Here is a 14,986-nt window from a genome sequence, read left to right on the forward strand (position 1 = left end):
AGGATTCATATTAGGTATATAAGGACCCAAAATGGATGGAAAGGGTGTGGGATTTAGATAAGGGATATATGGACCCAAAATGGAGGGTTGGAGATAAGGAGTAGGATAAGGGCCCAAAATAGATGCGGAATAAGATGGATGGGAACTTTGGGGTGGAGATGGAAGGACTTGTGACCATGTAGGAATAGTGGGGATACCAACATCTAGAGATACATTTTTATTTCTTTCTTTAATATGATGTTCATTATTTGAACACAAGATGTGAGTCCATTATTAGCTAAAGGAGTTGAAGCTTCATATATGATAGTTAGTTCTTCTCCAATGGATCTATCATTATGGATTATGGGAGATGTATGATCATGGAGTAGAGGGGATGGAAGGATATGATCTTGATTTGGATGGAGTGATGGGAATGGATCTTGAGATGGAGTAGGTAAGATGGTAGGATTCAGATATGGAGGGGATCGTAAAACAAGATCATGTAGGGGAATAAGTGGGATGGTGGGATCTTTTGTTGTGTCGAGGGATATTTCAACATGCTTTTGGACAAGATCTTGACAGGAATGGGTGGGAGTGGATGGTATGATAGGATAAGTATGGATTCTTTCTTTAAGTGTGGTAGATGGATGGGTAGGAGGTTCTTCAATGGGGATGGGTTGATGCGGAATGGACTCAGTAGGTTTGTTACATGTGATTGGGGTAATGCTAGGAGGAGGTGATGTGGATAGGATTTGGAGGGATTCAATGGATGGGAGGTAGGAGATGGAAGGGGTTTGATAAGTGGGGTGGATGCGATAGGGATAGTAGCGATAGGATGATGTAAGAGGAATGATGGGTGTGGGAAATGGATTTGCTTTGGGTTTCCTTGTAAAATTCCTTGGAGACAAGTGTGTTGGACTAGGAGGAGTAAGGGGATTGAGGTGATGTGTTATATGACTAGGATTGATTGGAGTATTTGGAAAGGGGTTTGAAGGATATTGGGATGGTGGATTTGGGCTAGGGATGTAGCTACTAGAATTGTTCTGGAATGGTGGAGGTTGGGAGATGAAGGTAGAGGAAGATGGAGATATGACTGATGTATAAGAGGAATATACAGGCACAATATAAGGAAGAGGTAAGGATGAGGATAATAATGGATTTCCCTTGTCAAAGGTATGGTAGGGAGTACTAGTGGGTTGCATGGAGGAAGGATGGAGTAGTTGGGAGGAATGTTTGGATTTTGGAGGATGTTGGGAGTAATATCTCTAAGGCTTTCAATGTACCCATCATAGTTGACAAGATCATCATCATCATTGGAATAGGATGGGGTGGGAGAAAAGGTGAGTTGACCAAACTCATTGTAATAGGATTGTGACATTATGTTTTAATGATGAGTTGTATGGGGATGAAGGATGTATATGGATGGATAGGATAAGTTCGGAAGCTTAGATTTGGATTTGGATTAAGCTCATGATGAAAGGAAAGACTGACTCCAAAGGATATGGAAATAGGGTGGGGAGATGACTAAGAAGACTTTAGCTATCTCAGGATAAGGAAGACTTGATGGAAGACTTAGAATGATGTAGGAAAGGGTGTGATTATGACAACAATGCTTTGGAAGTTGTGGATGAACCTTTTATGAGGCAGTAACTATGCCAAGTATGCCTTTCATTGGGGTTGAATGACTTACCGAGGGATAAAGTGGAACAAACTAGACTTAGGATTGTTGCAAAAGGACTTGCTAACAACTGTTGTGAATGGTGTATAAGTGATCTCTTTAGCAAAAGGTCTTGATTGTTTTTGAAACATGGGGAGGATTTTTTAACACTCAAGCACATCAAACACACCAATAGCCCTATAAGATGTTTGCTAGGATATACAAGATTAGCTAGAGGTGTCCTCAATATACACAAGGTATGTGAGGCCCAAATCTATAGATGAAAGAAAATAATGCCACTTAGCTAGGAGGAGACGGTAACCCAAATCTCCACCTTCACTTCCCAAAGGTATAAAGTTCTTTGGGGCTTAGCCAAGAGTGACAAGATTTTTCTTCCAAGAAAGGTGTCTTTCGATTCACCTCCCAATGTTTATACTCTGCCAGAATGCTAGAGATGAGGTCATCCCAAGGGGTGATGAAATCCCCAAGAAGGCCTCCTAAAAAGAGTTAAAAAAGATCCACATATGTGATCTTGGTTTTAAAAGACACACATTCATTCCAATTGATGATTTAGATTTTGTAAGCTATGATTGAAGACACTTGTGATTATGGCATACAATGTTCATTCCAACTTGACAATGTCGTCAACATAATGGAAATTGAGAGTTCATCAACATAAGAAATTCATGCACATGAAAGCTTTTAAAAAGGAGGGAATAAGAACATTTTGACTTTAGAGCATTCAATATTGAATAAAGTTCATTTTAAGCACCAAGGTTGAAGTTTGTTGATTTGCAATGTTCTTTAATACCCAAAATCAAATGTTCATCGCATTCATTCTTTTTAACCTTTAGCATCCAAGATTGTGTTGATCATGCATTCCAATGAAAATGTTATATTTTAATCCATGGCATTCAAGATTTTATTTTAGCAACATGCATTCAAAGACAAGTGTTTAAACATTCAAGTTCATTTTCCAAGAGCTTTAAACCATGTAAGGAGAACTTGCAAGAAACATGGTTAGTGGTTTCATAGAAGTCTTCAACCAACAATGCATGAGTTAGCAAATATCCTTGCAAAAATCACCAAAGTTCAATCATTGATAGTGAAAATAAGTATATAAAAGGCTGTAAAATATGATAAAAACCAATACCATCATGACAGGCTCAGAACCAGCTTTTTGATGATATTTCATTTTCTGAAAACGGAGTCTATATGCTCAAGTTATGAGCAAAACACCAAATTTTGCTTCTCAAGACTTAAAATGGCATGTAGAAATGATGTCGTGCTGACATCATCAAAGTGTAACTTTAAATTTCAAGGCTATATGGCTATCATAGGCATAAAAAAAATTGACCTGCTAACATGGCAGATCCAATGGGCGTGGACTATGCATGATTAGATAGTGACTTAATATGATGATGTTTTACTACAATGGCTAGAACCCAATGAATGAGTGCAGCGGTGTTGGTGGTCTTCAAATGCCATGGGTTGTGACTAGGAATGGCATTCTGGTGGCTGCCAGGTTGGTCTGGATGGTACCTACAAAAAAATTGAAAAAGACAGGCATGTATTTTACATTTTTTTGAATTTTTTTTTTTTTTTTTAAATACATATATATGAATATGCATATTTTTACCAAACTTTCACAAAAAAAAGGTGTACCCATAAAAATAAAAAATAAAAAATAGTTTTTTTAGTTTTTTTTTTTTTTAAAGAAAATTTGAAGAAGAGAGAAGATGAGATTTTTTTAATTTTTAATTTTTTGGTATTTTAGGATATGTTTTCTTCCTAAATGTATCTTTCAACCTACATAAACAAGCAAAACACCTTGCAACACCCTCAAACAACAAAAAACATTAGATCGTTAGTTTGTAAACAAACAAAAAAATGGATTGAATATGGATTGAAATGGATGAATGAATGACCGATAGTGGGGTCCCACCGAGCATGCCAAAATGTATCACTTATTTTAGTAGAGTAAAATGAACACTAATCTATAAAAAGCATTCTCAATACTAAAAACAAGTAAACACTTAAGATAGGACCAAAGAAGACAAAATTGAGGAAAGAAGAGCAAAGACAGTAAACTCCTCAAGTGCTTCTCATGATGACGAAGCTATGTCCCTGATGGATAGCGGATGTATGCTCACAATGTGTTCAAGCTCCAAGTGGATGAGTGATAATCAAATATGAGTGTGGATGAATGATTCAACAATGAAGGTATGGAGGGGTTTCAGCATTATAATAGTATTTTGGTAGTTTTTAGGCTCTCAAAATAGCATTATAAGTTTGCTTCAAAAGTGGATGATTTTAGTGAAGGGAGAGGCTTCTATTTATAGGCCAAGGGGTAGAGGGATGGACGGTGATGGCAAGATGATGAGAGAAGGCTAGGATGCACTCAAAGGGGAGCACATGGATTGTGCTTGTTTGAAGCCAATTAGGAGGTGACACATGTCACAGGGTGATTGCATGTGAGAGGATAGGATAAGGGTTGGTCAAAGGAGTAATGAGGGAGGTTGAGCCATAAAGAGGGATGGTTGGGTCAAATAGAGATGGTTGGGTCATAAATAGAGATGGTTGCAAGGAGGATGAGATTGTTGACTTTGGTTTGGGTTAGCAATTCTTAACCCTTGCTTAAGTTGTGCACATGATTAGAAGAGGGATTAGGATTAGCTTAGGAGTTGGCTAAGTTTTTTTAGGGAATGCAACAAGGTTAGAGGGGGAATTAGGATTAGATTCAAAGATAAGGATTGACATCTTCTAGAAGAGTCTAGGCCTTGGATGAGGATAAAAAAGGTTTTTAGAAATAAATAAAGTTCTATTTATTTCAAGGGTTTGAGTTGAGGAGATATTTATTAAAATATTTTTAATAAACATGAGGACTAATATTTAATCTTAATTAAATATTCTGAGTTGGGATTAGGGTTAGGAAATGATGGGATTAGCCTTTAATCAAAATTAAAGAAGGATTAGAAGATTCTAGAAGAGGTTAGTGGTCTTAAGGAAATTGGCCAAGTTTTGGGCAAAAAATAAATAAATTATTTATTTTGGGATTTTTGGTCAATTTATTAATTAAATAATTAATAAATAAGAAAATAATGTTTAAATAAGATTTAAACATTTTTGGGTGGGATTCCTTAATTAAATATTTTTAATTAAGATAAAGGGATTTAATGGCATAAAAATAAATCAATTAAATAATTAATTAATTAATTAATGATGATGTCATCAGGGAATTTTTTCAGAAAATAAAAATACTTTATTTTCTAAAGGATTTTTAGCTATCTACACTCACCACTTCTAGTCACAACAAAACACCAAGAAATTCCAAACTCTTCACATAGGCTAATTAGGCCTATTGTCTATTAGGTCTAATGACCCTATTTTGCTCTCATTCTTTCAATTCTTCCAAAAATCCCCAAAATAAACTTAGGAATCTAGTAGGTATCCCCTAGCACACCAAGAATCCAAACTTTCAAGGCTCTATGACACTTAAAACCCCAATTAGTACCAATCCCTAGGTTTTAGCCTTAACATTAGGCATTTTGTCCAATTAGCAAAAAAAAATATCTTTGACCCCTCAAACTTCTCAACAAGCTTCCATTCCACTTGCATGTTCAACCTAACATCCTAGGGTTTCTAGAAATTGCACTAGTTTTCCTTAGCATGATCATGGGTGTGCCCTGCATTGACATTTATAAAATTGCCCTAGCTCACTTGCTCCTAGCAATTAGTAGGCTTTATTGTTTGGCTTGGAATACCATAAAAAAATGGAAAAAAAAAAGTAAAACAATATCTACATATTTGAACCTATCACCCCACCTAGTTTCATTCATTATCCAGCATGGGTGATTAGGTTAGAGGCATTTTTGTGCAAACAACACTGAGAACTATTTCATAGACCAGTCAACAAGATAGTCTTGTAACTTGCAAACCCTAGGACTCCAACACCAAAAATAATATGGAAAGGAATCAGTAAAAACTAATCTACCAAAAACATGAATGGATCTACTATGCCAATCTGTGCAAGGTCATACTACTACATGGAAACACAAAAAACCCTACAGAGATGTTTGTATAGTAATGTTACACATGTTGATCTTAGATTGGTTTTGACAAGTGAGTGTCTACACACTTATGTCATTTACTTAGTTCATGTCGAATAAGTAATACATGTCGAGCACAACATGTGTATTATAGAGCATGCCAAGTCCATAGTGAGTGTCAAGCCACTCATGTGCCAAGTCACTCAAGTGTCGAGAAGATAGTGTATGCCAAGTGATTCAAGAGCCAAGCAAGTAGTGCATGTCGAGTGATACAGATGCCAAGTCTTAGTATAAAATTTAGTATACGTCGAGCATCAGAGACTTCATATGCCGAGTCAAATAGTTTTGTTACAATTGTTTGTAATGGCACAAACAACTACGTAAATTATTTTTGAGTTGACTTAAGATTGAATTATGAAATTTTGGAGATAAGGAAAAATCTTATGTTGGATTCCCAATGCAATTACGTGCAGCCAATTAGAAAAAGGGAAGGTTTAAGTGGAAAAATGGATGAATTACAATCTTTGATTCATACCTAACCCGAAGTCACCTATGTCTTCTTAAGGAAGAAAAACCCTAAACTATCAAGAGTGTGAAGGTGGTGTCTGAAGGAGTGAATAGAGAAGTTTGCTTGTGCAAAAAGAGCATTTGTGGTGACTTAGGAGTTATGATCTAAGATTGCATTGCAGAATCAATTAAAGGAGAACAAAGGAAGAGAAGATCATACATTAGAGAGACATTTTACCAAGACGGATTGAGAATACATTAGTTTAGAGGTGATCTATAATCAAGCAATCAAGTGCTAATCAAAGGATCATTGTTGAATCATTCTAGTAGGTGAATTACTCAAATATCTTAATAGAGTATTCCTAGCAGGCTATATTGAAATCCTCTAACAAGGTGCTTACTTAATTGTGAGTTAAATTCCTTTAGCAAGGCATACTTCTAACAGGGTGTTGAGATCCTTTAATAGGGTGAGACCTAACAATCTTTGTAAGCCTTTAACAGGTAGACCTTTCATAGGGTAAATCATGTATCATGATCAAAAAATTGTAACCTTAATTATATACACTTTATTACTATAGTAGTGAAGATTTGTAGGTTTTATCCCCACCTTTGTTTTACCTTCTCATTGGAGGGTTTCTGGGTAATCATATCTAGTGCCATACATGTGTGAATGTTTACTTTCTTACATGTTTTAGATGTACATGCTTTACATGTTATTTCAATTTACTCATTGAATGCATGAGATGGATGTGTGGTGAAAGTTTTATTGATTAAATTTTAAATTTTTGATTCAACACCCCCACTCGCCCACCCCCGCCCTCTTCAGAAGTTTACTTTTCCTATTGTAATTCTAACAATTGGTATCAAAGCCTTGTTCTATGAAAGAGAAGCTTTGCACCTTTGAGGAAAGATCTTGGAAATGGAAGTCTACAAGTTGGGAAAGACTATTGAGAATTAGGAGATTGAAATACATCTCATTCTATATCAATTGATTCAAGCAAGAGAAGATATAAAGAAATCTTTGAATAGAAGGAAAGAAATTGTTGTTGAGGAGAATGACACACAATACAGAGAGATAGACATTACAAAGCTATTTGTTGATGGAGACTCAAACCAATTTGATGCAGCAGTTGCAAATCTAATGGAAAAGAATAGAGTCCAAGCAAAAGAAAACATAAATTTCAAGTTAGAGCAAGAATCACAAGCCATACTACTATGTGAGAAAAATGAACAGAAAAAGAAATCTATGGAAGACAAAGCCATGATTGAAGAAAAAAAAAGAATTTTGAGCAATAGACTAGAGGAGAAATCATTAGAGCTAACCAAGATTTCCAACATGCAATTGGATACATTGAGTCAAATGATGAATGCCAACTATGAGTTGAATGTCAAGGGCATTGAGATAACAACATTGAAATTGCAAAATGAGCAATTGCAAAGTGACCTAAAAGGGGAAAATTAATTTTCTAAAAGAACCCAAATGAAGCCATCAAATACTTTGAGAAATTATTGAGATCTCCTAGATCCAATGATGAGACATCTGGATTGGGATACACAAGTACTAAAGAAGGAGAGTCATCAAAAATTTCTAAAGAAAGGAGCAACAAAGGTAAGAATTCCAAACCTACTTGTCATAATTGTGGTAAGAAAGGACATACTACTAATGTTTGCAAGAGCATAACTACAAATCAGAATGTCAAGCATAAGAGCATGGTTCACTATCATAAGTGCAAAAAACAAGGTCATTAGGTACATGAATGTAGAACCTAGACCATGCACACACAAAGATTTGAAGGATATTGTTATAACTATCAGAAGTATGGACATAGAGCTTTTGAATGCAAATCCAAACACATGAGGTCATCAAACATGCAAACAAAGGTAAGGAACAATAGAAATTCTTATAATTTGGATTGTAATACAATATATAGCTATCATTATTGTCAAGAATATGGACATGTTCACATGTTCCTAAGAATTGTATTAGGGCACTAACTATAAGAGGTGCTTGAGTCAAATCAAATGTTTTAGCTATCTGAAGACTAGTAACATTAGTCGATATTGCCCAACAAATTCAAAGGCACCAATTTCTGAGTTTGATAAAGGAAAAGGCAAGGTAGATGTTGAAAATGTCAAAAATGAAATGAACAAGAAATGGAAGAAGAAAGATGATTGTAACACATCAAATGGAGAATGGATCACTCCACCCAATAAGTTAGGTGATCACACCTCATCAAACAAAGAAATGAAGAGGTATGTGGGATTGATATTTAAAAGTTATATCTTTCATTAGTTCCAAAGGATTTAGTACTGAAAATATTACATTAGAAAGAACAAAGATGCAAGATGTTATCAGGAATCCAAGTAAATTCTTTAAGTTTTTCATGTTTTTGTGAGCATGAAAATTTTCCTATGTCTACCAACTAAAATGCTAGAGGATGCTAAGCTAATAAACTAGCTAGTTGATGCCAAGCTAGTAATGGTTTCCAAGTGAATGAAATGTTAATGGATGTTGAGTAAGCTTGAAATTGGTTGATGCTAAGCTTATAGTTGTGTAAGAACTCAACATTGATTGCAGGGTTTCAAAAGGGTATTTGATTGATTTCAACTCATTTTTCATCATTTCAAAATCAAGAAAGAGAAAGGTGGGTGAGAGGCAATCTAGAAATTTATTAGAAGTGATTGCAGAAGATTTGTGTAACAATTCAACATCATTTCATCAAATCTTGCAAGGCATTCACCAAGTGTTGAGCTACACTGTTTATATTTTCATAAACCTGAGTTTTGCATTATGGCATCTAGTTCAAATAATGTAGAGGGTAAGGATTTTTTGAATGTTTAATTGGTTATTAATGAAGTTAACCAGCCTATATTCAAGGCCATACCTAATATTGCTTACAAACAAGACCCCTCAAGTGCATTATTTATGATACCACTGAACATTTTAATGGTGCAAGATGTTCAAAAATGCTATAACTATAAAAAATTTAGCATTGGTGATATGGAGATTAGGAAAGAATATGTTAGACTATATGATAATGGTGGACTAAGGGAAGAATACAAAATTGTAGAAAAGAAAGGGTTAACATGAGCCCTAGATTTTTTTAATGTATTCAAAATAGAATGGATTAGTTTAGTATTAAACATAATAAATGATGGTTCACTATGGTTGGATAATGGACCTATCAAGATAATCAAAAGGATAATCCATGGGGTTACAAGATATCCAACCCTAGATTGGCCTAAGACATTAAGAAGTGATTCAGAAAAGGTCATTGAAAAGAATACAGGAGCCATGTGGAATAAAAGAGGAATGACTATCGACACCATTATTGATCCTTTGATAGAATTTGTAGTAAGGATTATTTCACACAAATTCTACCAATCTAGTAGATTGAATAGTGTGCCATGTATTGCAGTGGATGTGGGTTATAAAATTGTTAAGAAAGATCACACATATGATCTTGTAGAGCTACAATTATAGTAATTGATGGAGAACCTAGGAGCAATAAGAAAGACAAAGAGCACACAATGAAAATTTGGTTCTATCTTGATATGTATATTATTTTATGTTCAAAACACTTTTCCTATATTTGGCACAATTGGTTGGAAAAAACATAGGTCAATGGCAACACAAATTGGTGAGTTCATTGAACAATTAGGTGAGAATTTTGAGTTTGTGATGATAAGTTATTTTGAAGACTTTAAGCAGTCAATGAAGAAATGATTGAGAATTCTAGTGTCACTAGTAGAAAAGCATTATGATGATATATGTTTTCTTGTGGATGTCAACTATACATTTTTTCAAGATGCTACATTGAGGGTAAGATGATTGAGACCCTCAAGATATGAAATAAATGTAGATGAAGCCTCTACAACTATTACTACATTACTTGCAAAAGAGGTGGACAAAAATGCCAAGGCATTTGGAAAGTATGAATTGGAAAAGTCTAAAATAACTATGGAACTCAAGACTACCCCTATCATTAAGAAGAAATATAAGCTAGTGAAGAAGTTGAAAGCCAAGTTTGGTGAGTGTCGAGTGGGAGGAAGAAGAGGAATAAGAGGATGAAGAGAAAGATGACTCTCAAACCCAAGCACCACTTACATTAACAACAAGAATGAGATAATATTAGGACAAGGAGGAGATAGAAGTTGTTGAAGATGTTGAGGGAGAAGAATTTGAGGAAGCACCTACACCTACTAGTCAAAAGAAGAGGAAGGCCAAGGAACAAACTATGGCAAGGGCTAAGAAAACTATCAAGCCAAGCCAAGCCAAGCCTACAACACCTACTACAAGGGCTAGTGCATGTGTGACTACTCAAAAGGAAAAGGAGAAAGCTAAACCAACTAAGCAAGAAGGTGGTGTATAGAAAAATCTGAGGAGGAAGTACATTGCACAAGTTGAATCTAATAAGGAGAAAACAAAATTAGATGAAAATACCCAGTTCAAAGTGGTGAGTCACAATCCTTTATTAGACTTAGAAAATCTATGTGAGAATGTTAAGACATGCAAATTTGTTAGGATTTTCACATGTTGACTTTGATAACCTTGGTAAAGTTGAGAATTGAGAAAATCAAATGGAGGAAGCTATATATGCCATGATGGAAAATTTTAAGAAATCTCCACTAGAAATTGCTAACTCTATGACAAAAATCTTATATGAGAGAGTTGAGTAGAAGTGGCATTATTGTTTAAACTTGGAGAGAAAAATAACAGAGGCTTCACTTGCCCAAGTCATGCCTGAACTCAGTAAGGCACAAATTTCTAAGGCTATGAAGAAATAAGAAGTTAGGTTTGTACCTAAATACAAAGTCTTTAGCATTTTGCAAAATTATATTAAAGATGTTGTTAAGAAGTCCACACAGATGGGGAAAGTAACATATGGGCTTACAATAGTGAAGGAAGGTGAATGAGAACCCATAGAGGTTAAAGATGATGAGGAAGATGATAGCAATGACAATACTATTGAGGGAGGGATAGAAATGCAAGTAGATGACAAGGCAACTACTGAGGCAAATTAGCAAGAAGAACAAAGTGTACCAAATACATAATTGCAAAATGTAAGCCCTCAACAATTAACAAGTGAGAATAATGAAATAATAATAGTTAAGGATGTTTCTAATGTCATAGCTCAAAACATCAATCCCCTTATAGAGGAAGATCTCAAGAAGATACATGATTAGTCTACACTGCATGCAAAACTATGTGATAATCCTATTCTAGTGAGTGTAGATGAACTACAGAAAGAAATGACTGATACTCCAAGGGAAGAGGTGAATACACAAGAACCACCTACTATCATCCCTCAAGTCACTTATGTACAACCTTTGGATAAAGTACCTGAAGCTACATTAGAAAAGGTTGATATAATTGAAAAAGTTGATACAATTGAGAAGGATATAGTCAAAACCAAGCCACTACAGAAACATAGAGCATAATAGGTTAGATAATATTTTTTGCACCTACAACACAAGTACAAGGTGCAAGTCAAGCCATTGTGGAACACAAGGACAAGCCTAAAGAGATCGAGTTGACACCAAAGTTGAAGGAGAAAGTTACCATTCAAGCCCTGGTAACTTTACTAGAATCTAGAACACCTTTAAGTCATACTTTTCAGAAGTTGAGCATAGATGCAACACCATTGCAGATCTTAGTGCCGAGTCCAAGCTCATCAAAGGATGAAGAAGTAATCTGATATGGAGATGTGAACCTTGATGAAGAGATTGTATTAACTAAATTTGATTATGACACAATGACCATAGAGCAGATGGGTATATTGCAACAAGCCCTAGTATGAAAGAAGCATCAGGAACTACTCAAAAGGAAGTAAAGGAAGGAGTAAGCAATGCTAGACATCAAAGACATCTTTTTAGATGCATTTAGTCTACCAACTCTAGATGAGACCAAGCCACTCATTGAACAACTAACACACATAGTGGAGAAGGTTAGTGATGTAGAATTAGACACAAATGCCAATTATTAAAATGGTCAGAAAAGAAATTTCAAGATAAAGTAAATGAGAAAATATAAGGTGATATAGCACTCACACTAGTTTCATTGGCAACTAAGGTTGAGGATGTGATGAAGGTACTTGGGAACATTTTCTCACTATACACTAAACTATGTAATCCAACACTCTCTACCCAAGAAACCTTAAGTCACATTTTGAGTTTGGAAAGTCAAATCAATGCATCAGGTGCAAAACTACCTATGAATCTAGCTCAAAGTGAGAAGCACTTTAGAAGTTTTCTATAAACCCAAAGTCAGTTAGTTACATTGTTAGTCGATGAAGCCAATATAAGGGAAAAATGATTAGGATCCAAAAATTTCTCACACCACACATGAAAATTTTGCATAAGGAATTAGGCTATGCTAAAACACTTATGAAGAAAGACCCAAATCTTTCAACATTAGATGGCCTAGTTCGCCTTGCTACCAAGATGGCCATCCAAATCAAGTCTTTGGATATAGCATGTGAAAATTGGGATGTATCTCTCAAGATTATACTAGATTTCCATAAATATTTTCTAAACAAACACACTATTAGTGTATAGCCCATTGACATGAGTTTCAAAAAGGGGGAGATATAGATCTTGGGAGAATAAGAAAATGAATAGAGAAAAAGATAGAATAAGCTAAGGGGGAGAAAGTAGAGAAACAACATGAAGTCAAAGAGTAATAGTTGAGACACATTTACTCAGTAGGAGTACATAATTTTGGATATAGAATTGATCTATCAACTTAGGGGGAGTTATAAAATTTTGAGGTATATAAGTTTTTACAAAATTTCCAAATTTTGGAGTTTTGTACATAAGCCAAGTAAGAGATATAAGAGATATGTTATGCACATAAGATTAAGGATATTAATGCATGACCAAGTATTTTCGACACTCATGTCAAAGGGGTAGATTGTTGATCTTAGATTGGTTTTGAAAAGTGAGTGCCTACAAACTTATGTCATTTACTTAGTTCATGCCAAACAAGTAATACATGTTGAGCACAACATGTGTAGAATACAGCATGTCGATTCCATAGTGAGTGTTGAGCCACTCATGTGCTGAGTAGACAATGTATGCCAAATGATTCAAGATCCAAGCAAGCAATGCATGCCAAGTTATATATATGTCGAGTCTTAGTATAAAATTCTATATATGTCGAGCATCAGAGACTTCAAATGCTAAGTGAGGTAGTTTTGTTATAGTTGTTTGGAATGACACAAACAACTATGTAAACCATTTTTGAACTGACTAAATATTGAATTATGATATTTTGGAGATAACGATGAATCTTATGTTGGATTACCAATGCAATTACATGAAACCAATTAGAAAAAGGCAATGTTTAAATGACAAAATGGATGAATCGCAACCATTGATTCATACCTAACCCCAAGTCACCTATGTCTTCTTAAGGAGGACAACCCCTAAACTATCAAGAGTGAAAAGAAGGTGTATGAAGGAGTGAATAGAGAATTTTTCATGCAAAAATAGAGCATTCATGGTGACTAAGTAGTTATGATTTGATATTGCATTGTACAATCAGCTAAAGGGGAACAGAGGAAGAGAAGAGCATACAAAAAAGAAACATCTAATCAAGAAGGATCAATAGTACATTAGTTTAGAGGTGATTTATCATGAAGCAATCAATTTCTAACCATAGGATCATTGCTAAATCATTCAATTAGGTGAATCAATCAAATCTCCTAATAGATTAGTCCTAACAAGCTATATTGAAATCCTCTAACAAAGTGCTTACTTAATTGTGAGTTAAAGTCCTTTAGAAAGGCACATTTTTAATAGGATGCTGAAATCCTTTAATAGGGTTAGACCTAACAGTCTTTGTAAGCCTTTAATAGGGTAGATCTTTCATAAGGTAGATCATTTCTCATGATTAAAACATTGTAACCTTTTTTAGATACACTTTATTATTGTAGTAGTGAAGATTTGTGGGTGTCATCCCCACCCCAGTTTTACCTTCTCATTGGAGGGTTTCTGGGTAATCATATCTAGTGTCATACATGTGTGAATGTTTACTTTCTTAAATGTTTTAGATGTACATGATTTACATGTTATTTAATTTTACTCATTGAATGCATGAGATGGATGTGTGGTTAAAGTTTTATTGGTTAAAATTTAAACTATTGATTCACCCCCCCTAGAAGTTTACCTTTCCTACTGTAATTCCAACAACACGTGCAAAAATTGATGGTAATTATTCCAACCCTTAAAAATATGTTCTAACCTTCTTATATACCTTATAATGGGTAGTGACAAGCTCAAAAAATTGATAAATGTACATTCTTGCAAAAGTTTCAAAAGTTGCGAAAGTTGCCAAGCAACATTTTTGTAATTTTGCAATTTTGGAGCAACTTTTTGCTCACAAGACTTTGTGGAAAAATTGGTCCACCTAGAACCATCCTAGGAAATTAGATAGAAAAAATAGGACCTATTTGGCTAACCAAAGATCCTATTTACTCATCCTTTCCCATATTTTCCCTACTGAGCAATTTTGAGCAATTAAGACCTAGTGAGCATTTTAGCTCTTACAATTGGAGTAGTTATCTTCCAAGGACATTTGGAATTTATTAAACACACTCACACACCTAATCAACCCCTAATCACACAAAAAACTCAAATTTTGGGATGTGCTCTCCACCATACTCACTTGGGACAAAGAACTCAAGTCCCTTGAGTTAGGAGGTCTTCAGTGGTGATCCCATGTTTCAGTATGTCTTCTTTAGTAATCCAAGTGGTCTCAGCATCTGGTAGTCCCTTCTATTTCACCAAGTAG

General features: G+C 35.0%; 1 long non-coding RNA gene across 1 annotated transcript in view; it reads right to left on the reverse strand.

Annotated features, from left to right (window-relative positions):
* Positions 1-2,964: 2,964 nt before the first annotated feature.
* The window catches only part of LOC149580280 (uncharacterized), a 191,278-nt gene continuing 179,256 nt past the window's right edge, over positions 2,965-14,986 (reverse strand). The window contains exon 2 of the long non-coding RNA XR_016353479.1: positions 2,965-3,178. This is a non-coding gene — a long non-coding RNA (uncharacterized LOC149580280). The remainder of the gene's footprint in view (positions 3,179-14,986) is intronic.

Source organism: Cupressus sempervirens, chromosome 1 (assembly GCF_028749045.1).
Source record: "Cupressus sempervirens isolate cs-2001-9-10 chromosome 1, ASM2874904v1, whole genome shotgun sequence".
NCBI lineage: Eukaryota > Viridiplantae > Streptophyta > Pinopsida > Cupressales > Cupressaceae > Cupressus > Cupressus sempervirens.